General features: G+C 44.4%; 1 pseudogene; it reads right to left on the bottom strand.

Annotated features, from left to right (window-relative positions):
• Positions 1 to 1,477: 1,477 nt before the first annotated feature.
• LOC139558513 (insulin-like growth factor-binding protein complex acid labile subunit) lies at positions 1,478 to 3,977 on the bottom strand (annotated as a pseudogene).
• Positions 3,978 to 19,333: the final 15,356 nt, after the last annotated feature.

Genomic DNA, 19,333 nt, shown 5'->3' with positions numbered 1-19,333 from the left:
GAAGACATTCCTGATTGAGTAATGCAATTATCCAGTAGACATACTCAGGCATACACCACTAGAGAGCATGATAACTACACAGATATCATGTTCATCCCACTACATGCCAATTCTCTGCTTCAATCAGTATTCCGCTATCCCTGAGTTCCCTGACCCTAAACCAACACACCAACCATAACATTGAGAGAGAGAGAGAGAGAGAGAGACGGGTGGTGGACTAGACTACTCTAACCCTGAAACTCCACTCTATGACCACTCCATAAGCAAAACAGCACATCTGATAGTGTCCATTCAACAGCACATCTGATAGTGTCCATTCAACAGCACATCTGATAGTGTCCATTCAACAGCACATCTCTGATAGTGTCCATTCAACAACACATCTCTGATAGTGTCCATTCAACAGCACATCTCTGATAGTGTCCATTCAACAACACATCTCTGATAGTGTCCATTCAACAGCACATCTGATAGTGTCCATTCAACAGCACATCTGATAGTGTCCATTCAACAGCACATCTGATAGTGTCCATTCAACAGCACATCTGATAGTGTCCATTCAACAGCACATCTGATAGTGTCCATTCAACAGCACATCTCTGATAGTGTCCATTCAACAGCACATCTCTGATAGTGTCCATTCAACAGCACATCTGATAGTGTCCATTCAACAGCACATCTCTGATAGTGTCCATTCAACAGCACATCTGATAGTGTCCATTCAACAGCACATCTGATAGTGTCCATTCAACAGCACATCTGATAGTGTCCATTCAACAGCACATCTGATAGTGTCCATTCAACAGCACATCTCTGATAGTGTCCATTCAACAGCACATCTCTGATAGTGTCCATTCAACAGCACATCTCTGATAGTGTCCATTCAACAGCACATCTCTGATAGTGTCCATTCAACAGTTCAGTGAGCTCAACGCTGATGCTCCTTATCCAGCTACCACCTTAGACGAATTAATATTTCACATAATATAATTCAATGTAATATAAGTATTTAAACAATCCTCGAGAGAGAGAAAAAATGAGTTGCATAATCATTGTGTTGTGTGCATATCTGAGGTTCTGTGGCAGGTGGATGAGCAGAGGAGCCACAGGAGGTAGCTACACTCCCTGAGAGTCTTTCAACATCGACCACAGGCAACACCACACAGACAGTGTTCATAAATGTTTCCAAGTCTACAGTCACTGTACTTGTGGTTACGTTTCCATAGCAGACAGGCTTTTGAAGTTACAGAGTGTTGTGAACTTGACATTTATAGAGATGGCATTCCCTCTAGTGGTAGACTTGCCACTCTACACACTGAAATTGTGACGTCAGATGGCGCTTTGTCGTATGGAATTAATTAATTAATACATTTTTAATTCAGAATTCATATAAAATGGATGGACATTTGTCTATAACGTTGTCATGTTAATATCATAACTTTTCTGATAAAGTTCAGAATATCTAGGTTAAAGGTTATTACATGAGGATGGAGTCCCTGGTCTCCAGAGCCACCTGGAGTTTCTGCCAGAAGACCCCGGTGTGTTCCCCAGCTCTGAGCCAGCTCAGGTAGGTCGGTTTCTTCAGCAGCCTCCTCATGCGGTGGTAGGAAGAGAGCTGCTGGTCTGGGATCTCTTCCAGGAACATCAGGATCACGACTCCGGGATGCTGGCCTTCTAGGCAGAGTTGCAAAGAAAAAGCGATATCTCAGACTGGCCAATAAAAATAAAAGATTAAGATGGGCAAAAGAACACACTGGACAGAGATATGGCTTTTTCTTTGCAACTCTGCCTAGAAGGCCAGCATCCCGGAGTCGCCTCTTCACTGTTGACGTTGAAACTGGTGTTTTGCGGGTACTATTTAATGAAGCTGCCAGTTGAGGACTTGTGAGGTGTCTGTTTCTCAAACTAGACACTCTAATGTACTTGTCCTCTTGCTCAGTTGTGCACCGGGGCCTCCCACTCCGCTTTCTATTCTGGTTAGAGCCAGTTTGCGCTGTTCTGTGAAGGGAGTAGTACACAGCGTTGTACGAGATCTTCAGTTTCTTGGCAATTTCTCACATGGAATAGCCTTAATTTCTCAGAACAATAATAGACTGACGAGTTTCAGAAGAAAGTACTCTGTTTCTGTCCATTTTGAGCCTGTAATCGAACCCACAAGTGCTGATGCTCCAGATACTCAACTAGTCTAAAGAAGGCCAGTTTTATTGCTTCTTTAATCAGCACAGCAGTATTCAGCTGTGCTAACATAATTGCAAAAGGGTTTTCCAATGATCAATTAGTCTTTTAAAATGATAAACTTGGATTAGCTAACACAACGTGTTATTGAAACACAGGAGTGATGGTTGCTGATATGGGCCTCTGTACGCCTATGTAGATATTCCATTAAAAATCAGCTGTTTCCAGCTACAATAGTCATTTGCAACATTAACAATGTCTACACAGTATTTCTGATCAATTTGATGTTATTTTAATGGACAAAAAATTAGCTTTTCTTTCAAAAACAAGGACATTTCTAAATGACCTCAAACTTTTGAACGGTAGTGTATGTGTGAAGGGATTTTATTTCCAGCCAGAGTGAGGGTTGTAAGGTTGACCAATCCCTCAATTTCCCCATTTTCCATACTGGTCATTTGATTGTCTATAAAAGCCAAACTGTTGAGTGATTGTAAACTTTTAAAGTCTTCTTTTATTGATTAGGTTAAGCTTATTTCCATTCAACTGCAGGGTCTCTATTGAAAGCATCATTCAAGGTTTTTTCATTCATTTTTTTCCTACTGTATTATTGACTGTATGTTTGTTTATTCCATGTGTTGTTGTATGTGTTGAACTACTTTTTTTTTCTTCTTAAAAAAAAAAAAAAAATCTTGGCCAGGTCGCAGTTGTAAATGAGAACTTGTTCTCAACTAGCCTACCTGGTTAAATAAAGGTGAAAAAAAGGGTCCTTCCTTCAAATCCTGGAGGACACATCTTATTGTGGTAAAGGACGAGTTGCATGAGTCCTGTTCGATTGGCAAAATCTGAGCAATCCAGAGTATTGAGGTTATTGAAACTGAGATCCAAGAAATTTAGAGTTGGGAGATTCCTTATGGCATTTGTTCCAGATTAAAGCTTGTTCTGGCTTAGTCTTAGATTTATCAGCTGCTTAATGGATCTGAATGACGACTCAGACAGATCAGACATATTAATGTCTGATAAATCAAGCTTTTTGGGGGGCTGACTGCAGCAATTCCTCAGATAAAAAACTGATGTTATTTTTTTCAGTCAAAGTACACTCAGAGTAGATATGTGACAGAAAATATTGCCCTCTTTTATAGCAAAGGATGTCTTTCTCCCTAAATTAGAAAAACTGTCCGAGATGTTAACGAAGACTTGGCTTTGGAGTACCATACTCATATCCTCTAAAGATATCTGGACGCCACTCGGGTCTAGCAAGTATATGTCACCCAGAAAAGACCTGCCTGCCAACATCCCATTCCATGCTTCCATTTTGTCCACAGTAGAAGAGGTTTAAATTCTGAAGGTTAGGAAGAACATCTGCTGTGATGCCTGGAACCTTTCCAATGGATTCTGGGATACGTCCAGCAGCCTCAGCCCTACGGACATGTTTGATATTTTCCTTGATTCAAACGAGGTAAAGTTGTTCTTACCAATATACAACTCCTTCCAATTTGGTAAAACGTACGAGGGGCTGAACAGCCTTTAGATCAAGTATTTTGTTGTTGGTTTAAGTTCACTACGTGTAGATCCAGAGAGGTGATGAAATGATGACACAATAGTTGTGATTAGGTTGTTATCCAGGTGTAGCGCTGAGAGGTTGTCCCTGAAACATGTGGACTGAGATGGTGGTGGGTTGGTTATAGCCCAGGTCTGGGCCCTTGCAGGGCCACAAGGTGTAGACAAGCTCTGTCTTCAACATGAGAAATCACATTAGACCAGTGGTTCCCAAACTTGTTATAGTCCCGTACCCCTTCAAACATTCAACCTCCAGCTGTACCCCCTCTAGCACCAGGGTCAGCGCACTCTCAAATGTTGTTTATTGCCATCCTTGTTAAGCCTGTCACACACACATTATACGATACATTTATTAAACATAAAAATTTGTGTGAGTTTTTGTCACAACCCGGCTCGTGGGAAGTGACAAAGAGCTCTTATAGAACCAGGGCACAAATAATAATAATATAATAATAATCAATCATTTAGCTCTTTATTTAACCATCTTACATATAAAACATTATTTGTTCATTGGAGTGCCTGTATTTAGTGTTCATGCTAGTGAGGGCCAAGAATCCACTCTCACATAGGTACGTGGTTGCAAAGTGCATCAGTGTCTTTAACAGCGCGATTTGCCAAGGCCTTGCCAGAAATCTGGCAGTGGTTTCTGATTAAATAAGATTTTCACAGAACTGCTTGTTGCAATTTCGACGAGGCTCTCTTGTTCAGATATCGGTAAGTGGACTGGAGGCAGGGCATGAAAGGGATAATGAATCCAGTTGTTTGTGTCATCCGTTCCGGGAAAGTACCTGCGTAATTACGCACCAAACTCACTCAGGTGCTTTGCTATATCACATTTGACATTGTCCGTAAGCTTGAGTTAATTTGCACACAAAAAAATCATGTTAATTATTTGACTAGGCTACTTGTATTTGACATTGTGTTGTCCTTTCGCTGAACACTAGATGGTTAAATTGTATTTTTGGCAGTGAAACGAGGCTAGTCAGGCGAGAAAAAAACCTCACCCAAATGTTTAGCTCCTTGGAAAATATAAATGTACTGTTTGAAAATGTGAAGGAAAAAAATATATATTTATATATATATATACAAATGTGAATCACATTTTTATTTGCGTACCCCCGACAGCATTGCGCACCTGCCTTAGGCTATAATTATAATGTTTTGTTGTCGACAGAGTTACGGTATAAGGCTATTTTTGTACCTGAGCAAAACATGCAAACTAAAAATAGCTTGCCGATCTTGTATTGGTGTTGTTGATGTCAACTTAATGGTCGACTGTAAGAAGGTAATTCACCTAATCATTACTTGAAACGTTTACCCAATTATGATAATACGTTACTAATATGTGGTTCAAATGGCGTAGAGGAACATAGGAAAATTAGAACCATGTTCAGCAAAAGCTTGGGGATCCCAGCAGTTTCACAAATGTGTTCCATTCCAAGCCCAGCACACCTGATTCAACTCATCGACGGTTTGCTAATTAATTTAGTGGAATCACGTGTGCTTGAACTTGAATTGACCAAATACTGAATGAAACGAGAAAAGAGATAGGAAAAGAAAAAACATCTTCAGGGCAAATACACTAGCTCAGAGAAAACACGGGCTAAAACAGGTACCTCAAATACTAATACAGTATTTGACAATCATCAGAGGAAGACAGAGTCACTTCCAGTGAGTGTTTCTCCTTCCGGCCTAGCTCTGTGGTAAATGTGTGACCCTGTTACCGTTAGCACTTTTAATTTAGAGGAAAATAGCTCTTTAGTGGGAGTCTATGAAACAAATAGGCTGACCACATTTTGGCTTGTGTTCTTTCACGAGTTTTTTTGATGTGTGTTCTAGTCATGTCTGATCACAGCACCGCCTGGAGTTTGCTAAACGGCATTGTCACTTGGATTGGAACCGATGCTATGGTCAGATGACATGAAAATAGAGCTCTTTGGTAACGCACAACAGTGGTGGGTTTGGCGTCGAAAACCCACCCGAAGCATACGCAGAAAAGTACCTCGTAAAATATGGTGGTGGATCTTTGATGTTATGGGACTGTTTTGCTTCAATTGGTCTTGATGCCATTGTTAAGATCAACGGCATCATGAAGTACCAGGACATTTTAGGCAAAAACATGGTTGCCTCTGCTAGGAGGCTGAAACTACAATAAAATAACAATAAACTGCATTGTCTAAAGAAGATTCAGTCCCTTATACAAATGTACAGAAGGAATAGATTTACCAGTTTTCAATCAAGGGAAATATCAAACAGCCATGTACTATGGTGCTCCATAGTCTCAACTCACCGTTAAGCATATCTGAAACGTTTTAATTTGTTGGGAGATAGATAACCCCATATCAAGGTTGTAATTTTCCCGGATCCCTCCGGAACATTCATCACGCACACCTGTCCCCTATTCCCACTGATTAGTACTTGTATAAGTGTGCCCTTTGGTTCACCATTGGGCTGTCGATTATTGTTACAATGTCCGTTGGTGCGTGTGAGTACCTGTGCTGTGTTGTTTTCAGCTTTCATGCCCCTGTGGATTGTGCAGATGATTACGGGTCTGGTCCCGTGTGTTAATCATTGTGCGCTTGTGTTATTTATTCAAGGTACTCCTCGCTCTTTTGTTTTGGGTTTCTACCCTGTGTTTTTGTTACGTGTTTGTTTGGTCTTCGTCCCCGTGCCATTACACGGCATGCTGTAATTTGGGGCTTAATTAAAAACCATATTACGCGTTCCTGTGCATGTCTCCCGAATCCGTTCATACCAACATGACAGTAATAAGAGCGTCTGCTAAATGACTTAAATGTAAATGTAAATGTAAATGTAATAAATATTGCCTCCCACAGGCCTATATGGAACACACTTCAACTGCATTAGAGCCTGCCACAGACCTACATGGAACAGGCTTCAACTGCAGTAGAGCCTGCCACAGACCTACATGGAACACACTTCAACTGCAGTAGAGCCTGCCACAGATCTACATGGAACACGCTTCAACTGCAGTAGAGCCTGCCACAGACCTACATGGAACAGGCTTCAACTGCAGTAGAGCCTGCCACAGGCCTACATGGAACACACTTCAACTGCAGTAGAGCCTGCCACAGACCTACATGGAACACACTTCAACTGCAGTAGAGCCTGCCACAGACCTACATGGTACAGGCTTCAACTGCAGTAGAGCCTGCCACAGATCTACATGGAACAAACTTCAACTGCAGTAGAGCCTGCCACAGGCCTACATGGAACACACTTCAACTGCAGTAGAGCCTGCCACAGGCCTACATGGAACACACTTCAACTGCAGTAGAGCCTGCCACAGACCTACATGGTACAGGCTTCAACTGCAGTAGAGCCTGCCACAGATCTACATGGAACACACTTCAACTGCAGTAGAGCCTGCCACAGACCTACATGGTACAGGCTTCAACTGCAGTAGAGCCTGCCACAGATCTACATGGAACAGGCTTCAACTGCAGTAGAGCCTGCCACAGACCTACATGGAACAGGCTTCAACTGCAGTAGAGCCTGCCACAGACCTACATGGAACACACAGACCTACATGGAACACACAGACCTACATGGAACACACAGACCTACATGGAACACGCAGACCTACATGGAACACGCAGACCTACATGGAACACGCAGACCTACATGGAACACGCAGACCTACATGGAACACGCAGACCTACATGGAACACGCAGACCTACATGGAACACGCAGACCTACATGGAACACGCAGACCTACATGGAACACGCAGACCTACATGGAACACGCAGACCTACATGGAACACGCAGACCTACATGGAACACGCAGACCTACATGGAACACGCAGACCTACATGGAACACGCAGACCTACATGGAACACGCAGACCTACATGGAACACGCAGACCTACATGGAACACGCAGACCTACATGGAACACGCAGACCTACATGGAACACGCAGACCTACATGGAACACGCAGACCTACATGGAACACGCAGACCTACATGGAACACGCAGACCTACATGGAACACGCAGACCTACATGGAACACGCAGACCTACATGGAACACGCAGACCTACATGGAACACGCAGACCTACATGGAACACGCAGACCTACATGGAACACGCAGACCTACATGGAACACGCAGACCTACATGGAACACGCAGACCTACATGGAACACGCAGACCTACATGGAACACACAGACCTACATGGAACACACAGACCTACATGGAACACACAGACCTACATGGAACACACAGACCTACATGGAACACGCAGACCTACATGGAACACGCAGACCTACATGGAACACGCAGACCTACATGGAACACACAGACCTACATGGAACACACAGACCTACATGGAACACACAGACCTACATAATACAACAACATCTGTATTCGCGTGAAACTGAAAGCGCGAACCACTGCTTTTAACCAGGGCAAGGTGACCGGAAGCATGACCGAATACAAACAGTGTAGCTATTCTCTCCGCAAGGCAATCAAACAGGCCAAGTCTCAGTACAGAGACAAAATCGAGTCGAAATTCAACAGCTCAGACACAAGAGGTATGTGGCAGGGTCTACAGTCAATCACGGATTACAAAAAGAAAACCAGCCCCGTCGAGGACCAGGATGTCTTGCTCCCAGACAGGCTAAACAACTTTTTTGCCCGCTTTGAGGACAATACAGTGCCACTGACACGGCCCCCTACCAAAACCTGCGGGCTCTCCTTCACTGCAGCCGAGGTGAGTAAAACATTTAAACGTGTTAACCCTCGCAAGGCTGCAGGCCCAGACGGCATTCCCAGCCGCGTCCTCAGAGCATGCGCAGACCAGCTGGCTGGTGTGTTTACGGACATATTCAATCAATCCTTATCCCAGTCTGCTGTTCCCACATGCTTCAAGAGGGCCACCATTGTTCCTGTTCCCAAGAAAGCTAAGGTAACTGAGCTAAACGACTACCGCCCCGTAGCACTCACTTCCGTCATCATGAAGTGCTTTGAGAGACTAGTCAAGGACCATATCACCTCCACCCTACCGGACACCCTAGACCCACTCCAATTTGCTTACCGACCCAATAGGTCCACAGACGACGCAATCGCAACCACACTGCACACTCCCCTAACCCATCTGGACAAGAGGAATACCCATGTGAGAATGCTGTTCATCGATTACAGCTCAGCATTTAACACCATAGTACCCTCCAAACTCGTCATCAAGCTCGAGACCCTGGGTCTCGACCCCGCCCTGTGCAACTGGGTCCTGGACTTCCTGACGGGCCGCCCCCAGGTGGTGAGGGTAGGTAACAACATCTCCACCCCGCTGATCCTCAACACTGGGGCCCCACAAGGGTGCGTTCTGAGCCCTCTCCTGTACTCCCTGTTCACCCACGACTGCGTGGCCATGCACGCCTCCAACTCAATCATCAAGTTTGCGGATGACACTACAGTGGTAGGCTTGATCACCAACAACGACGAGACGGCCTACAGGGAGGAGGTGAGGGCCCTCGGAGTGTGGTGTCAGGAAAATAACCTCATACTCAACGTCAACAAAACAAAGGAGATGATTGTGGACTTCAGGAAACAGCAGAGGGAGCACCCCCCTATCCACATCGACGGGTCAGTAGTGGAGAAGGTGGAAAGTTTTAAGTTCCTCGGTGTACACATCACGGACAAACTGAACTGGTCCACCCACACAGACAGCGTTGTGAAGAAGGCGCAGCAGCGCCTCTTCAACCTCAGGAGGCTGAAGAAATTCGGCTTGTCACCAAAAGCACTCACAAACTTCTACAGATGCACAATCGAGAGCATCCTGTCGGGCTGTATCACCGCCTGGTACGGCAACTGCTCCGCCCACAACCGTAAGGCTCTCCAGAGGGTAGTGAGGTCTGCAGAACGCATCACCAGGGGCAAACTACCTGCCCTCCAGGACACCTACACCACCCGATGTCACAGGAAGGCCATAAAGATCATCAAGGACAACAACCACCCAAGCCACTGCCTGTTCACCCCGCTATCATCCAGAAGGCGAGGTCAGTACAGGTGCATCAAAGCAGGGACCGAGAGACTGAAAAACAGCTTCTATCTCAAGGCCATCAGACTGTTAAACAGCCACCACTAACATTTAGCGGCCGCTGCCAACATACTGACTCAACTCCAGCCACTTTAAAAATGGGAATTGATGGAAATTATGTAAAAATGTACCACTAGCCACTTTAAGCAATGCCACTTAATACAATGTTTACATACCCTACATTACCCATCTCATATGTATATATACTGTACTCTATATCATCTACTGCATCTTGCCATCTTTATGCAATACATGTACCACTAGCCACTTTAAACTATGCCACTTTATGTTTACATACCCTACAGTACTCATCTCATATGTATATACCGTACTCTATACCATCTACTGCATCTGCCATGCCGTTCTGTACCACCACTCATCCATATATCTTTATGTACATATTCTTTATCCCTTTACACTTGTGTGTGTGTGTAAGGTAGTAGTGTGGAATTGTTAGGTTAGATTACTGTTGGTTATTACTGCATTGTCGGAACTAGAAGCACAAGCATTTCGCTACACTCGCATTAACATCTGCTAACCATGTGTATGTGACTAATAAAATTTGATTTGATTTGATTTGGTATTGTGTCTGAACGTCTCCAGTACCGCACCCCGCTGACAGGTCTGGTAATATCAGAGAATATTATACTGTTCACAATCAATAGTACATTCAGAATGATCATTAACCATATTTTTTGGATTACACAGTTGATACCTTACAAATGACAGGGTTCCAGCCAGTCAGAATAGAGATCTGTGTGAAACTTGAAACACCTGGAACTTGAAACATGGTTCCTCTATATATGGTTTCAGTATTACTCTATATTACTTTAACATAATCCTTATTCCAAGTACTACCATGACGTTGGAAAATAAACTGATTAAAAACAGAAACATACAAATTCGGGAACTCAGAAGTAAAAATGTTTTATTCATTTTTGTGCCCCCCCCCCCCAAAAAAACGAAGGACTTACAGAACTTCCTGACATGGTTTCATGCTTCTCCCTGTTTGTTACAAATCCCCGAGCTGACAAGGTAAAGATCTGTCATTGAGCAAGGCAGTTAACCCATTGTTCCTAGGCCGTCATTGAAAATATTAATTTGTTCTTAATTGACTTGCCTAGTTAAATAAAGGTTAAATAAAAAAAAAGGTATAATGTAAAAAGAATTAGAGCAGTACAAATATAAGCTCTGTCATACACGTGGTATACGATCTGATATACCACAGCTTTCATCCAATCAGAAATCAGGGCTCGAACCACCCAGTTTATAATCTCCATTATGAATGCTGACCTTTATGATTTTCCTGATTGAGCTATATTTCTTTGTTATTAGTGTACTTATACTTTGGCTCCCTCTTGCCCATTCATTGTACTGTGGTAAGTGTGTTAGTGATAAGATAAAGGCAGGAAGTTGCGCCTTCGGGGTGACGGGAATCCTAGCTAGATGCGGGTGCGGTATAGTCTTTAGACCATACAGACATACATACAAACAGACCCTATTATGTATTTTTCACCTCAAGTAATCTATGCTTTAAGTTGATTTGGAGAATTTTTTTTTGTCAGATATAAAAAATAATAAACCTTTTTGTTGCACCATATCCCTGGAACTCATTACATTTTTATGTTGTTTGGAAACTTAGAATATGGACTGTATGCGTCTGAAACAATCCCGCTTCAGACTTGGGCCGTGGCCATGGTCAAGAGGAAAGGAAGCCACCACAGGGGTATACTTTCCAAGGTACAGTATCTACTCCATAATCTTTTTAATGACATCACAAAATAATCAACCATATGACATTCGTTTTCCATAGACCTCTGACCGTTCCCCACGTTCTTTTGTTCGAAATATTGTTCCTGTATTCACTTTTTGGACGTTAGAGTTTTGGGCCGGCAAAAGTATCTGGAGACAAAGTACATTCCTTTAGCCATTCCTTTAGACAAAGGGAGAGAAAGAAAACATTCTTCTACTTAAATTTATGCCCGGGTGTGGAGGTGTCAAAACCCCCAACAGCAGTTCCCTCCTCCCCTCTGCGGGTGAGAGAAGGTCTGGTTGTTGTCAGCCATTAACAAGCTGATCTGACCCATTGTGATCTCACAGGACAGTCATGACAGCACCATCTGTGGAACCGTGTGATGCGTGCAAACCAAAAGTGTCTCTCTCTGTGTGTGTGTGTGTGTGTGTGTGTGTGTGTGTGTGTGTGTGTGTGTGTGTGTGTGTGTGTGTGTGTGTGTGTGTGTGTGTGTGTGTGTGTGTGTGTGTGTGTGTGTGTATGTTCTAAACACTTTAGAAGACTCTAGAACCCTACTATAGATTTATTTAGGCTTCATATAGAGAGTAAGGCTCTTGAAGTTATACAGGTAACTCCCAACATAATGGAAACACTTGAGTAAACGAGGGACATAAAGTACAGTATACTGAAAGCAGGTGCTTCCACACAGGTGTGGTTCCTGATTCAATTAAGAAGTTAACAACCCATCATGCTTAGGGTCATGTATAAAAATGCCCAGTTGCCCAATATTTGGCTACCATGGCTAGAAAAGAGATCTCGGTGACTTTGAAAGAGGGGTCTCAAAGGAGCATAGGGGGTTTAAAGGATGTGTGTGTGTGTGTGTGTGTGTGTGTGTGTGTGTGTGTGTGTGTGTGTGTGTGTGTGTGTGTGTGTGTGTGTGTGTGTGTGTGTGTGTGTGTGTGTGTGTGTCACCAGATCTGAAACGGCATGAGACAGCGTCTTCCATCAACAAAACACCAACTGATGGAATTTATCGTGGAAGAATGATGTCACTTCCCTCCAATAGAGTTCCAGACACTTGTAGAATCTATGCCAAGGCGCATTGAACCTGTTCTGGAGGCTGGTGGTGGTCCGAAACTATTTTAAGACACTTAACTAACCCTGAAACCCCCCGGCCATGTATTTAAACTTATTCCAGAGACCCCCAGCCACGTATTTAAACTTATTCCAGAGACCCCCAGCCACGTATTTAAACTTATTCCAGAGACCCCCAGCCACGTATTTAAACTTATTCCAGAGACCCCCAGCCACGTATTTGAACTTATTCCAGAGACCCCCAGCCACGTATTTAAACTTATTCCAGAGACCCCCAGCCACGAATTTAAACTTATTCCAGAGACCCCCAGCCACGTATTTAAACTTATTCCAGAGACCCCCAGCCACGTATTTAAACTTATTCCAGAGACCCCCAGCCAAGTATTTGAACTTATTCCAGAGACTCCCAGCCACGTATTTAAACTTATTCCAGAGACCCCCAGCCACGTATTTAAACTTATTCCAGAGACCCCCAGCCACGTATTTAAACTTATTCCAGAGACCCCCAGCCATGTATTTAAACTTATTCCAGAGACCCCCAGCCATGTATTTAAACTTATTCCAGAGACCCCCAGCCACGTATTTAAACTTATTCCAGAGACCCCCAGCCACGTATTTGAACTTATTCCAGAGACCCCCAGCCATGTATTTAAACTTATTCCAGAGACCCCCAGCCACGTATTTGAACTTATTCCAGAGACCTCCAGCCATGTATTTAAACTTATTCCAGAGACCCCCAGCCACGTATTTGAACTTATTCCAGAGACCTCCAGCCACGTATTTAAACTTATTCCAGAGACCCCCAGCCATGTATTTGAACTTATTCCAGAAACCCCCGGCCATGTATTTAAACTTATTCCAGAGACCCCCAGCCACGTATTTAAACTTATTCCAGAGACCCCCAGCCATGTATTTAAACTTATTCCAGAGACTCCCAGCCATGTATTTAAACTTGTTCCAGTTAAGGGATGGTGAACTGCTCCCCTGCTGGTCTCTAACTTGGAGGACGCATCCCAAAAGGAGCCCTATTCCCTATATAGTGCACTACTTTAGACCAGAGCCCTATTCCCTATATAGTGCACTACTTTAGACCAGAGCCCCATTCCCTATATAGTGCACTACTTTAGACCAGAGCCCCATTCCCTATATAGTGCACTACTTTAGACCAGAGCCCTATGGGCCCTAGTGAACTACAGTTGAAGTCGGAAGTTTACATACACTTAGGTTAGAGTAATTAAAACTCGTTGTTCAATCACTACAGAAATGTCTTCTTAACAAACTATAGTTTTGGCAAGTCGGTTAGGACATCTACTTTGTGCATGACACAAGTAATTTTTCCAACAATTGTTAATAGACAGATTATTTCACTTATAAATCACTGTATCACAATTCCAGTGGGTCATAAGTTTACATACACTAAGTTGACTGTGCCTTTAAACATCTTGGAAAATTCCGGAAAAGGATGTCATGGCTTTAGAAGCTTCTGATAGGCTAATTGACATCATTTGAATTGAGGAGGTGTACCTGTGGATGTATTTCAAGGCCTACCTTCAAACTCAGTGCCTCTTTGCTTGACATTATGGGAAAATCAAAAGAAATCAGCCAAGACCTCTACAAGTCTGGTTCATCCTTGGGAGTAATTTCCAAATACCTGAAGGTACCACGTTCATCTGTACAAACAATAGTATGCAAGTATAAAAACCATGGGACCACGCAGCCGTCATACCGCTCAGGAAGGAGACTCGTTCTGTCTCCTAGAGATGAACGTACTTTGGTGCGAAAAGTGCGAATCAATCCCAGAACAACAGCAAAGGACCTTGTGAAGATGCTGGAGGGAACAGGTACAAAAGTATCTATATCCACAGTAAAACGAGTCCTATATCAACATAACCTGAAAGGCCGCTCAGCAAGGAAGAAGCCACTGCTCCAAAACCGCCATAAAAAAGCCAGACTACAGTTTGCAACTGCACATGGGGACAAAGATCGGACTATTTGGAGAAATGTACTCTGGTCTTATGAAACAAAAATAGAACTGTTTGGCCATAATGACCATCATTATGTTTGGAGGAAAAAGGGGGAGACTTGCAAGCCGAAGAACACCATCCCAAACGTGAAGCACGGGGGTGGCAGCATCATGTTGTGGGGGTGTTTTGCTGCAGGAGGGACTGGTGCGCTTCACAAAATGTTCCTCTCTCATGATGTCATCTATTTTGTGGATATATTGAAGCAACATCTCAAGACATCAGTCAGGAAGTTAAAGCTTGGTCACAAATGGGTCTTCCAAATGGACAATAACCCATAGCATACTTCCAAAGTTGTGGCAAAATGGCTTAAGGACAACAAAGTCAAGGTATTGGAGTGGCCATCACAAAGCCCTGACCTCAACCCTATAGAAAATGTGTGGGCAGAACTGAAAAAGCGTGTGCGAGCAAGGAGGCCTACCAACGTGACTCAGTTACACCAGCTCTGTCAGGAGGAATGGGCCAAAATTCACCCAACTTATTGTGGGAAGCTTCTGGAAGGCTACCCGAAACGTTTGACCCAAGTTAAACAATTTAAAGGCAATGCTACCAAATACTAATTGAGTGTATGTAAACTTCTGACCCACTGGGAATGTGATGAAAGAAATAAAAGCTGAAATAAATCATTCTCTCTACTATTATTCTGACATTTCACATTCTTAAAATCAAGTGGTGATCCTAACTGGCCTAAGACAGGGAATTGTTACTAGGATTAAATGTCAGAAATTGTGAAAAACTGAGTTTAAATGTATTTGGCTAAGGTGTATGTAAACTTCCGACTTCAACTGTATATAGGGAAAAGGGTGCTATTTTGGACTGAGAGAGATGACTCATCCAGCTAATGACTCATCCAGCTATGACAACTCACCCCCCCCCTTTCCTCCGTCTACACAGACAGAATTGGACAGGTGTAATAGCCTTTAACCATGTGTTCACATCAGGAAGGACAGGGGACAATGAGAGGAAGTCGCTGTACACAACTAACATGCATCCTATGATTAGAGGTGATTAGATGAATACATGTGTAATGTGCAATGTGACCTGCTGAAACAGGTGGACGTCGAGCTGCTAATCTCTCTCATCTCCGTTCACTGCTCACTACTATCTGTAGTCTGTTAATAATGGTAAAGGTGATTGGCGGTCAATAATAGCTTAGAATAAATGGACCAATGAGAGAGGAGGTTGTTTATTCTGGGTGTGAAAATAGAATACATACAGGTTGCCTGGCGACCAAGAGTGCTGGGAATTGTAGAGAGGTAATGGACGTGATGTTCAATGGGGCAGGTGTGTGTACGCACATGAATAAACACACCCGATATAATCATGTGATAATACAGTATATTCATGTCTAAATTGTATGTATTCAATTCCGCATCAGATTGCTTTACCCTCTTGGGAGATAAAGTGTTATTAACTGAGTAAAACTGGTCTTCCAAAATGACATGCGAAAAGTACAATTCCTGCAGTGTATTTCATAACAGTGAGGTGGAATATGATGCAGAGACCGTTGAATAAAAAAAACAAATCTATGCGAATTGTAGAACCACTGCTCCTTATCAAGACCACCGTTCAAATAGCTTATGAACAGACTTTCAACTTTGTCTCAGATTCTACAAAATACCGGCTCATTTTTAAAAAAGGACACAAGTGCAGCACATAGACCCTATGGGGATTCTCTTCCTGATGGCTGACCCTGATGGCTGACCCTGATGGCTAACCCTGATGGCTGACCCTGATGGCTGGGCCGTTTCCACCATGGACAGGGTGGCAGGCCCCTTCCTCTCCCTTAAACCAGTGGTCACCCTATGGGGATTCTCTTCCTGATGGCTAACCCTGATGGCTGACCCTGATGGCTGGGCTGTTTCCACCATGCACAGGGTGGCAGGCCCCTTCCCCTCCCTTAAACCAGTGGTCACCCTATGGGGATTCTCTTCCTGATGTCTGGGCCGTTTCCACCATGGACAGGGTGGCAGGCACCTTCTCCTCCCTTAAACCAGTGGTCACCCTATGGGGATTCTCTTCCTGATGGCTAACCCTGATGGCTAACCCTGATGGCTGACCCTGATGGCTGACCCTGATGGCTGGGCCGTTTCCACCATGGACAGGGTGGCAGGCCCCTTCCTCTCCCTTACTCCAGGGGCCTTCATAAAATCCCTCTGTCCTCCTCCCTGTGCTCCCCCCTCCGTCTCTCCCTTCCTTCCACACTCCACCCCTCCCTTCTTCTCCCTGCCCGTCTCTCTCTGATATAACCTCACTTTCCATCGGCTCCTGGAGAAGGACCAGAGAAGGAGGCCCGCCACAGTCAGACCTGACCCCAGGCAAGTGAGGTTGATCCCGGGCCGCCACGCATAGACACCCAGCTGACAGCCTGGGTGTCTATGAAGAGGAGGCCCCGCTCCCTGAAGGACTCGATCCTGGAGGGGCCGGAGTAACCCACGGACAGACTGACCAGACCAGAGGTCACCATCAGGAGACCAAGGGCCAGAGAGACCTGAGAGAGAGGGGGAGAGAGAGAGGTGGGAGAGAGATGGGGGGGAGGGGTGAGAGAGAGAGAGGGGGAGAGCCAGAGCATAGAGGGAGAGAGAGAGAGGGGGAAAGAAGGGGGGAGAGAGGGGGGGGGGGAAGAGAGAGAGAGAGAGAGAGGGGGGAAAGAGAGAGAGGGGGAGAGCAGAGAGGGAGGAAAGAGTGAGAGAGGAAAGAGAGAGAGAGAGAGAGAGGGGGGAAAGAGAGAGAGAGAGCAGAGAGGGAGGAAAGAGTGAGAGAGGAAAGAGAGAGAGAGAGAGAGAGAGAGAGAGAGAGAGAGAGAGAGAGAGAGAGAGAGAGAGAGAGAGAGAGAGAGAGAGAGAGAGAGAGAGAGATGGTAGAAACAGAGGTAGAGAGAGGTAGAGAGATTGAGCGGTAGAGAGAGAGAGAGAGGGGGAGAGCAGAGAGAGAGGGAGGAAAGAGAGAGAGAGAGAGAGATGGTAGAAACAGAGGTACAGAGTGTGAGAGAGAGAGAGAGAGAGAGAGAGATATGGTAGAAACAGAGGTAGAGAGATTGAGCGGTAGAGAGAGAGAGAGAGGAGGGGAGTTGAGAGAAATGTAAATACAATGACGAAAAATATAAACACAACATGCAACAATTTCAACGATTTCACAGTTACAGTTCATATAAGGAAATCAGTCAATTGAAATAAATTAATTTTCAGCTTCCAGGAATTGTGTTCAGATCCTTGCGACATGGGGCTGTGGATTATCATGCTGAAACATGATGTGATGGCGGCGGATGAATGGCACGACAATGGGCCTCAGGATCTCGTCACGGTATCTCTGTGCATTCAAATTGCCATTGATAAAATGCAATTGTGTTTGTTTATGCCTGTCCATACCATAACCCCACCGCCACCATGCGGCACTCTGTTCACAACGTTGACATCAGCAAAACGCTCGCCCACACGACACCGTACACGCTGTCTGCCATCTGCCCGGTACAGTTGAAACCGAGATTCATCCGGGAAGAGCACACGTCTCCAGCGTGCCAGTACCTTTCGAAGGTGAGCATTTATTTAAGTCAGTTACGTCGCTGAACTGTCAGCTTCCCTGAGACGGTTTGTGACAGTTTGTGCAGAAATTCTTCGGTTGTACAAACCCACAGTTTCATCAGCCGTCCGGGTGGCTGGTCTCAGATGATACTGCAGGTGAAGAAGCTGGATGTGGAGGTCCTGGGCTGGCGTGTTTACACATGATCTGAGGTTGTGAGGTCTGTTGGACGTACTGCCAAATTCTCTAAAACGACATTGGAGGCGGCTTATGGTAGAGAAATTAACATTACATTCTCTGGCAACAGCTCTGGTGGACTAAAGTCAACATGCCAATTGCACACTCCCTCAAAACTTGAGACATCTGTGGCTCTGTTGTGTGACAGAACTGTTCCCAGCACAAGGTGCACCTGTGTAATGATCAGGCTGTTTAATTCGATTCTTGATATGCCACACCAGTCAGGTGGATGGATTATCTTGGTAAAGGAGAGATTCTCAGTAACAGGGATGTAAACAAATTTGTGGACAACATTTTAGCGAAATAAGCTTTTTGTGTAAATGGAAAATATTTTATTTCAGCTTATGAAACATGGGACCAACACTTTACAAGTTGCGTTCATATTTTTCTTCAGTGTAGATGTATATAGAGCGACAGAGAGAGGATGTCAAACAGTCTGTAGACTACCTACAGTAACTGTCTCCTGCATTAGTTATCTACCTTCCAGAATCCTGAGCTCCACCTCAGGGGCGATCTCAAGGTCTGGACGTCCCCCAATCCCTCAGGGTCTCTCTCCACACCTGACCCAACGATGCACCCCCCATATAAGTGGTAGCAGGTAGGAACGCACCCCAAACTGCAGACAGGCACAGCTAAAACCTAACCTGTGAGAGGGGAACCATAGAAATAGAAGATGTAGAATGGATATTCCCATTCAAACACAGTAGAGGCTAGTAGGAGGAGCTATAGGAGGACGGGCTCTTTGTAATGGCTGGAATGGAATGGATGGAACAGTCAAACATGTGGTTTCCATATGTTTTAATGCCGTTCCATGTATTGCATTTCAACAATTACAATGAGCCCGTCCTCCTGTAGCTCCTCCCACTAGCCTCCACTGATTCAACACCATGGTGAGTAGTCTTGGCAACCCGGAACCAATAAATAATAATACCAGTGG

The sequence above is a fragment of the Salvelinus alpinus genome, chromosome 29, assembly GCF_045679555.1.
Source record: "Salvelinus alpinus chromosome 29, SLU_Salpinus.1, whole genome shotgun sequence".
In the NCBI taxonomy this organism is placed as follows: Eukaryota; Metazoa; Chordata; class Actinopteri; order Salmoniformes; family Salmonidae; genus Salvelinus; species Salvelinus alpinus.
The sequence above is the reverse complement of the archived record's forward strand: the minus strand, read 5'-3'. Positions and strand labels throughout refer to the sequence as shown.